The sequence below is a fragment of the Rutidosis leptorrhynchoides genome, chromosome 2, assembly GCF_046630445.1.
Source record: "Rutidosis leptorrhynchoides isolate AG116_Rl617_1_P2 chromosome 2, CSIRO_AGI_Rlap_v1, whole genome shotgun sequence".
NCBI classification, from domain to species: Eukaryota; Viridiplantae; Streptophyta; class Magnoliopsida; order Asterales; family Asteraceae; genus Rutidosis; species Rutidosis leptorrhynchoides.
In genome coordinates, this window is record NC_092334.1 from 27,055,089 (window position 1) to 27,065,497 (window position 10,409).

The following is a 10,409-nucleotide window of genomic DNA, read 5'->3' on the forward strand; positions in this document are numbered from 1 at the left end:
TTTATAAGCCCCATATCCTATCCCAGTATTTAACGGCCCAAGATGCAACCTTAATAGTCCATTAACAAATTCGTGTCTTCAGTAGGTTAATCGCGACAGGAAAACACAAGGTAGGATCTTCGATTTATCAATCAACTATCATAATCGACATTTTTCTCATCATCATCTTTTATTCATTACCTATCCTAATCATGTATCATCAAAAAAAAAAAAAAAATCATCAACATATACGTCTCATCTCCCTTTTCATATTACTTGTTCGATCAAAATCGGAATTAATAGAAACGGAAAGTAGCTACATCAGTATCAAGTGGTGATTGTCTTGGGTTCGGTTAAATAGAAAACAATCGTAACAGTAATATTTTGTATTGACCGACTTCTCCGGTTATCATCTTCTACATCATCATGATGTCATATTCCATTATCATAGTTATAATAGACAGGTTACCGGCAACTAATTGATACTACTTGATATAATTTAATAGCTCATAAGTATTACCTTCTTTACAGCTCATCATCAATCATCGATTTACGCGTAATTATCATCTTCTTTTCATAGTTGTTGTTCAGGAAGTGGAAACAGAAAATGAGTTGTAGCTGCAAGAGGTGATGGAGGTTCATTGAAACATTGACTGTAGCAGGGGGTGATTCTTGGGTTTGTTTAAAACAGAAAAATGTAAGACAGTTTCAAGAAGGTTTGATAATGGTGGTTTTTGATAACAGAAACAATTATCAGCAATTATGTCGATGGTGTGTTTGAACGGGAAGGTCGTAATGAATAAGAAGTGGGTTTGTGTTAGGTTGATCGATAAGCATAACCGAAGTAAGAGGTAGCAGTTTATGGTGAAGCAGTCAACAAGTTAGTGGTGGAATAGCTAGTGATCGGTTGTTTCTTGTGTTGGTTGTCGAACAAGAACCGGAGAATAGAAGTGGTTCGAACAGCAGGCTGAGGGATTTTGCAGGTGATAAGAGATGGGGATAGTCAAGGATTATAGAGAGAGAGGTAGATTTAGAGAGAGAAGGAGAAAGGTGGTGATCGGTGGTAGGGTTAAGATGGCCGGCTAAGGTGGTGTTAAGGTGGCATTTCATGGTGGTGAGGGTGGTGATTCATGGTGGTTCTCTAACGGTGATTAAATGGGTGTTAAAGAGGTGATTGGTCATGGTGATCAAAATAGTAAGACGATGATGGCTAGGGTTGGTGTTCAAGCTAAAGTGGTTTGTCAAATAGAAACAGAAAAATGGAAGCTACAGCAGGACGATGGAGTTTATGGTGGTGGTTACTGTTTGGGGGTGGTGATTCAAGGTTGATCAGAAACAGGAACATAATCATTGTAGTATCTGCAAACGGAGATCAATGGTGTCGTGGTTGTTGGATTGAAACAAATAGAAAAACGAGGAAATATATAGATGATGATAGTGGTGGTTTTGGTGGTTTCATGGCAACAAAAGTGGTAGTGGTTCTTGGTGTTCTTGGCCGAGTTTAAACTGAACCAAATATAGGCTTGGGTGTGGTGATTAAGGTTATGGCTGTGAAGTGTTTCATTCAAACTCTCATGTGCATAAGTAGATATTAGATATACATATAGATATGTTAGATAGAAGAATAAATATAATATTAATATTATAAGTTATAAAATGTGTTTCATGAATTGCAAATAGTAAGCAGCCAGTAATATTGTTTTCTTCTACCGACACATTTACACGGAATGATATATCGTGTCCATTGCTAAACAGTTAAAATATAAAAGTATTCTTAAAAATCCTAAATTTTTAGCTTAAGTATATTTAATTATTTCAGTCATTAACTGTTTGAAACCTGATCAAAAAGGGTTAGTTAATTATTTGTTTTCCATTCCAATTAAGATGTACGGAGTACTAAAATTTAAACTAAAAAGGTAAAAATATTTTTATCAAACTTAAAATCTTCGTAATCGATTTACAGTTCAACTTTTATTTTAAATCTTCTTAGGCTCGTATTAGATCTATATGAACATTAACGAGATATCAACCGAGTGTTACAGATGTTTACTAATTAAGCTAAAAATCATTTATTTTCCATATACTATATGTATATATAAATACATTTTAATATCAGGTTTTATTATATAACTAAATATATATATTTTCAAATAAATATATTTACAATTAGCATTCATGTATATATACATATATATGTATATATTTACAAATCGTTGTTCGTGAATCGTCGAGAATATTTGGAGGTCAATTGAATATATGAAACAGTTCAAAATTTTTGAGACTCAACTTAACAGACTTTGCTTATCGTGTCGGAAACATATAAAGATTAGGTTTAAATTTGGTCGGAAATTTCCGGGTCGTCCTAGCGACAGGATAAAAGTGAGCTATCGTCGCGAAAAACTCATCAGAGTTTGGAAGTCAAAACTTGTGACCATAAATATATCTATCGCGGTCGCGAAGTGCGTCAGGACGAGAGAAAATTCTAGAAATGAGTTTTCTTGCTCGTTAAGTTGCTTCCTTGTATTGTTTTGCCTATATAATTACCCTATTGTAACTCATACATGCATGCACGAACTTATCAATAAAATCTCTCTAGTTTTGGTCCGTGGATTAAAGTAATCAACCCTTGAGTACATATAACCACGTTAAATTATCGCGTTCTTAATTTTCTAGTTATTGTCTTCGTTTATCTATTGTGGGAGAGTGATTTTCTGGAATCACTCTCATTTTTGGGTCCTCTAATCCTAACAATTGGTATCATAGCTCAAGGTTTTCGAGTTGGAAAGATGGCGGAAGACGAAAAATTTAGAATCAATAGGTTTGATGGAAAAGACTTCGACTTTTGGAAGATACAAATCGAAGATTACTTGTGTCAAAAGAAGCTACACCAACCTTTTTTGGATATCAAACCCGAAGGCATGGATGATGCCGATTGGTCTCTTTTGGATCGCCAAGCCTTGGGTACGTTTCGTCTCTCTCTCTCACCAAGAACGTTGCATATAACGTTGTGAACGAGAAAACAACGTTTGCATATTTGAAGGCTCTCTCTAACATGTATGAAAACCTATGATGGCGAATAAGGTTTTTTTATGGGATAATTGTTCAATATGAAGATGAGGGAAGGTTCGAGTGCAACGGATCACGTCAACAAATTCAACAATATTATATCAAGGCTTGAATCGGTAGATCTCAAGTTTGATGATGAACTAAAAGCACTAATCTTTGTTTCATCGTTATCGGAAAGTTGGTCGGTTACGGTTACCGCGGTTAATAGCTCTACGGGAACTACTAAGCTAGCGTTTGAAGGTATTAGGGATTTGATTCTCGGTGAAGACACTCGTAGGAGAAACTCGGGGGAATCGTCATCCGGATCCTTGTTAAGTGCCGACAACCGGGGTAGGAAAATTGATCGTGGTGGTGAGAAGAAGGGTAGGAAGAAGTCAAAGAAGTGGTATCCATCAAAGGACCGAAGTGAAGCTATTTGTTGTAGTTGCAATCAAAAGGGACATTTACAAAGGAATTATTAAAATTCTCCGGCGAAAGGTGTTAACTTTATCGCGGAAGATACGAATGATGCACTTTTCTGTAGTGTTGAAGATTCAGTGGAGTCTTAGATTTTGGATTCGGGAGCTTCGTTTCATGCCTCACCCACTAGGAGTTTGATGACGAATTTTCGATCGTATCAAGGTAAGGTTAGATTGGCAAATAATAAAAAGCTTGAAATTGAAGGTATATGAGATGTTGTATTGAAGACAACTCTTAGTTCTAATTGGACTTTGAAAGACGTGAGGTTTATTCCTAAGTTGAAAAGAAAGCTTATATCGGTTGGTCAATTAGATGAGGAAGGTAACGTTGTTAGTTTTGAAAATTGCCAATGGAAGGTGGTTAAGGGTAGTAGGTGAAATGTCCCGTTCTTATTGATTAAAAACGTTCCATATTAATTGATTTCGTTGAGAGGTTTTGACCTCTATATGAGACGTTTTTCAAAGACTGCATTCATTTTAAAACAAACCATAACCTTTATTTCATCAATAAAGGTTTAAAAAGCTTTACGTAGATTATCAAATAATGATAATCTAAAATATCCTGTTTACACACTACTATTACATAATGGTTTACAATACAAATATGTTATAATGAAATAAGTTTCTTGAATGCAGTTTTTACACAATATCATACAAGCATGGACTCCAAATCTTGTCCTTATTTAAGTATGCGACAGCGAAAGCTCTTAATAATCACCTGAGAATAAACATGCTTAAAACGTCAACAAAAAAATGTTGGTGAGTTATAGGTTTAACCTATATATATCAAATCGTAACAATAGACCACAAGATTTCATATTTCAATATACATCCCATACATAGAGATAAAAATCATTCATATGGTGAACACCTGGTAACCGACATTAACAAGATGCATATATAAGAATATCCCCATCATTCCAGGATCCTCCATCGGACATGATATAAATTTCGAAGTACTAAAGCATCCGGTACTTTGGATGGGGTTTGTTAGGCCCAACAGATCTATCTTTAGGATTCGCGTCAATCAGGGTATCTGTTCCCTAATTCTTAGATTACCAGACTTAATAAAAAGGGGCATATTCGATTTTGATAATTCAACCATAGAATGTAGTTTCACGTACTTGTGTCTATTTTGTAAATCATTTATAAAACCTGCATGTATTCTCATCCCAAAAATATTAGATTTTAAAAGTGGGACTATAACTCACTTTCACAGATTTTTACTTCGTCGGGAAGTAAGACTTGGCCACTGGTCGATTCACGAACCTATAACAAATATGTACATATATATCAAAGTATGTTCAAAATATATTTACAACACTTTTAATACATTTTGATGTTTTAAGTTCATTAAGTCAGCTGTCCTCGTTAGTAACCTACAACTAGTTGTCCAAAGTTAGATGTACAGAAAAAAAATTGATATATATTATCTTGAATCAATCCACGACCCAGTGTATACACGTCTCAGGCTAGATCACAACTCAAAGTATATATATTTTTGGAATCAACCTCAACCGTGTATAGCTAACTCCCACATTACTGCATATAGAGTGTCTATGGTTGTTCCAAATAATATATACACATGGGTCGATATGATATGTCAAAACATTTGCATACGTGTCTATGGTATCCCAAGATTACATAATATATTAGAATACATGCATAATACAATATAAGTTAGCTAGGATATGATTAATATAGATTTGTTACCAATTTTCACGTAGCTACAACAAGAAAAATTATCCAATCTTGTTTTACCTATAACTTCTTCGTTTTAAATCCGTTTTGAGTGAATCAAATCGCTATGGTTTCATATTGAACTCTATTTTATGAATCTAAACAGAAAAAGTATAGGTTTATAGTCAGAAATATAAGTTACAAGTCTTTTTTGTAAGAGGTAGTCATTTCAGTCGAAAGAACGACGTCTTGATGACCATTTTGAAAAACATACTTCCACTTTGAGTTTAATCATCATTTTTGGATATAGTTTCATGTTCATAAGAAAAATCATTTTCCCAGAAGAACAACTTTTAAATCAAATTTTATCATAGTTTTTAATTAACTAACCCAAAACAGTCCGCGGTGTTACTACGACGTCATAAATCCGGTTTTACGGTGTTTTTCGTGTTTCCAGGTTTTAAATCATTAAGTTAGCATATCATATAGATATAGAATATGTGTTTAGTTGATTTTAAAAGTCAAGTTAGAAGGATTAACTTTTGTTTGCGAACAAGTTTAGAATTAACTAAACTATGTTCTAGTGATTACAAGTTTAAACCTTCGAATAAGATAGCTTTATATGTATGAATCGAATGATGTTATGAACATCATTACTACCTCAAGTTTTCTGGATAAAGCTACTGGAAATGAGAAAAATGGATCTTGCTTCAAAGGATCCTTGGATGGCTTGAAAGTTCTTGAAGCAGAATCATGACACGAAAACAGTTCAAGTAAGATTTTCACTCGAAATAAGATTGTTATAGTTATAGAAATTGAATCAAAGTTTGAATATGAGTATTACCTTGTATTAGAAAGATATCTTACTGTAAATAAGAAAGATTTCTTGAGGTTGGATGATCACTCTACAAGATTGGAAGTAAGCTAGCAAACTTGGAAGTATTCTTGATTTTATGAAACTAGAACTTGTAGAATTTATGAAGAACACTTAGAACTTGAAGATAGAACTTGTGAGAGATCAATTAGATGAAGAAAATTGAAGAATGAAAGTGTTTGTAGGTGTTTTTGGTCGTTGGTGTATGGATTAGATATAAAGGATATGTAATTTTGTTTTCATGTAAATAAGTCATGAATGATTACTCATATTTTTGTAATTTTATGAGATATTTCATGCTAGTTGCCAAATGATGGTTCCCACATGTGTTAGGTGACTCACATGGGCTGCTAAGAGCTTATCATTGGAGTATATATACCAATAGTACGTACATCTAAAAGCTGTGTATTGTACGAGTACGAATACGGGTGCATACGAGTAGAATTGTTGCTGAAACTGAATGAGGATGTAATTGTAAGCATTTTTATTAAGTAGAAGTATTTTGATAAGTGTCTTGAAGTCTTTCAAAAGTGTATGAATACATATTAAAACACTACATGTATATACATTTTAACTGAGTCGTTAAGTCATCGTTAGTCGTTACATGTAAGTGTTGTTTTGAAACCTTTAGGTTAACGATTTTGTTAAATGTTGTTAACTCAATGTTTATAATATCAAATGAGATTTTAAATTATTATATTATCATGATATTATGATGTACGAATATCTCTTAATATGATATATATACATTAAATGTCGTTACAACGATAATCGTTACATATATGTCTCGTTTCAAAATCATTAAGTTAGTAGTCTTGTTTTTACATATGTAGTTCATTATTAATATAGTTAATGATATGTTTAATTATCATAATATCATATTAACTATATATGTAACCATATATATGTCATCATATAGTTTTTACAAGTTTTAACGTTCGTGAATCACCGGTCAACTTGGGTGGTCAATTGTCTATATGAAACCTATTTCAATTAATCAAGTCTTAACAAGTTTGATTGCTTAACATGTTGTAAACACTTAATCATGTAAATAACAATTTCATTTAATATATATATATATATATATATATATATATATATATATATATATATATATATATATATATATATATATATATATATATATATATAAACATGGAAAAGTTCGGGTCACTACAGTACCTACCAGTTAAATAAATTTCGTCCCGAAATTTTAAGTAGTTGGAGGTGTTGACGTATCTTCTGGAAATAAATGCGGGTATTTCTTCTTCATCTGATCTTCTCATTCCCAGGTGAACTCGGGTCCTCTATGAGCATTCCATCGAACCTTAACAATTGGTATCTTGTTTTGCTTAAGTCTTTTAACCTCACGATCCATTATTTCGACAGGTTCTTCGATGAATTGAAGTTTTTCGTTGATTTGGATTTCATCTAATGGAATAGTGAGATCTTCTTTAGCAAAAAATTTCTTCAAATTCAAGACGTGGAAAGTTTTATGTACAATCGCGAGTTGTTGAGGTAACTCAAGTCGGTAAGCTACTGGTCCGACACGATCAATAATCTTGAATGGTCCGATATACCTTGGATTTAATTTCCCTCGTTTACTAAATCGAACAACGCCTTACAAAGGTGCAACTTTAAGCATGACCATGTCTCCAATTTCAAATTCTATATCTTTTCTTTTAATGTCAGCGTAGCTCTTTTGTCGACTTTGGGCGATTTTCAACCGTTGTTGAATTTAGATGATCTTCTCGGTAGTTTCTTGTATTATCTCCGGACCCGTAATCTGTCTATCCCCCACTTCACTCCAACAAATTGGAGACCTGCACTTTCTACCATAAAGTGCTTCAAACGGCGCCATCTCAATGCTTGAATGGTTGCTGTTGTTGTAGGAAAATTCTGCTAACGGTAGATGTCGATCCCAACTATTTCTGAAATCAATAACACGTGCTCATAGCATGTCTTCAAGCGTTTGTATCGTCCTTCCGCTCTGCCCATCAGTTTGTGGATGATAGGCAGTACTCATGTCTAGACGAGTTCCTAATGCTTGCTGTAATGTCTGCCAGAATCTTAAAATAAATCTGCCATCCCTATCAGAGATAATAGAGATTGGTATTCCATGTCTGGAGAAGACTTCCTTCAAATACAGTCGTGCTAACTTCTCTATCTTGTCATCTTCTCTTATTGGCAGGAAGTGTGCTGATTTGGTGAGACGATCAACTATTACCCAAATAGTATCAAAACCACTTGCAGTCCTTGGCAATTTAGTGATGAAATCCATGGTAATGTTTTCCCATTTCCATTCCGAGATTTCAGGTTGTTGAAGTAGACCTGATGGTTTATGATGCTCAGTTTGACCTTAGAACGCGTCAAACATTCTCCTACGTATTTAGCAACATCGGCTTTCATACCCGGCCACCAAAAATGTTTCTTGAGATCATTGTACATCTTCTCCGTTCCAGGATGTATTGAGTATCTGGTTTTATGAGCTTTTCTAAGTACCATTTCTCTCATATCTCCAAATTTTGATACCCAAATCCTTTCAGCCCTATACCGGGTTCCGTCTTTCCAAATATTAAGATGCTTCTCCGATCCTTTGGGTATTTCATCCTTTAAATTTTTCTCTTTTGAAACTCCTTGTTGCGACTCCTTTATTTGAGTAGTAAGGTTATTGTGAATCATTATATTCATAGATTTTACTCGAATGGGTTCTCTGTCCTTCCTGCTCAAGGCGTCAGCTACCACATTTGCCTTCCCCGGGTGGTAACGAATCTCAAAGTCGTAATCATTCAACAATTCAATCCACCTACGCTGCCTCATATTCAGTTGTTTCTGATTAAATATGTGTTGAAGACTTTTGTAGTCGGTATATATAATACTTTTGACCCCATATAAGTAGTGCCTCCAAGTCTTTAATGCAAAAACAACCGCGCCTAATTCCAAATCATGCGTCCTATAATTTTGTTCATGAATCTTCAATTGTCTAGACGCATAAGCAATCACCTTCGTTCGTTGCATTAATATACAACCGAGACCTTGCTTTGATGCGTCACAATAAATCACAAAATCATCATTCCCTTCAGGCAATGACAATATAGGTGCCGTAGTTAGTTTTTTCTTCAATAACTGAAACGCTTTCTCTTGTTCATCCTTTCATTTAAATTTCTTCCCTTTATGCATTAATGCAGTCAAGGGTTTTGCTATTCTGGAAAAGTCTTGGATGAACCCTCTGTAGTAACCAGCTAGTCCTAAAAACTGACATATGTGTTTCGGAGTTTTCGGGGTTTCCCACTTTTCAACAGTTTCTATCTTTGCCGGATCCACCTTAATACCTTCTTTGTTCACTATGTGACCGAGGAATTGAACTTCTTCCAACCAAAATGCACACTTTGAAAACTTAGCGTACAATTCTTCCTTCCTCAATACTTCTAACACCTTTCTCAAATGTTCACCGTGTTCTTGGTCATTCTTTGAGTAAATAAGTATGTCATCAATGAAAACAATGACAAACTTGTCAAGGTATGGTCCACAAACTTGGTTCATAAGGTCCATGAACACAGCTGGTGCATTAGTTAAACCAAACGGCATGACCATAAACTCGTAATGACCGTAACGTGTTCTGAAAGTTGTCTTTGGAATATCATCTTCTTTCACCCGCATTTGATGATACCTGGAACGTAAGTCAATCTTTGAATAAACAGACGAGCCTTGTAGTTGATCAAATAAGTCGTCGATTCTCGGTAGTGGGTAGCGGTTCTTGATGGTAAGTTTGTTCAACTCTCGGTAGTCGATACACAACCTGAATGTACCATCTTTCTTCTTGACAAACAAAACAGGAGCTCCCTACGGTGATGTGCTTGGTCGAATGAAACCACGCTCTAAAAGTTCTTGTAATTGTCTTTTCAGTTCTTTCATCTCGCTGGGTGCGAGTCTGTAAGGAGTACGAGCTATTGGTGCAGTTTCTGGTACAAGATCTATTTGAAATTCAACGAACCGATGTGGGGGTAATCCCGGTAATTCTTTCGGAAATACATCAGGAAATTCTTTTGCGATGGGAACATCATTGATGCTCTTTTCTTCAGTTTGTACTTTCTCGACGTGTGCTAGAACAGCATAGCAACCTTTTCTTATTAGTTTTTGTGCCTTCAAATTACTAATAAGATGTAGCTTCGTGTTGCCCTTTTCTCCGTACACCATTAAGGGTTTTCCTTTTTCTCGTATAATGCGAATTGCATTTTTGTAACAAACGATCTCTGCTTTCAATTCTTTCAACCAATCCATACCGATTATCACATCAAAACTCCCTAACTCTACTGGTATCAAGTCAATCTTAAATGTTTCGCTAACCAGTT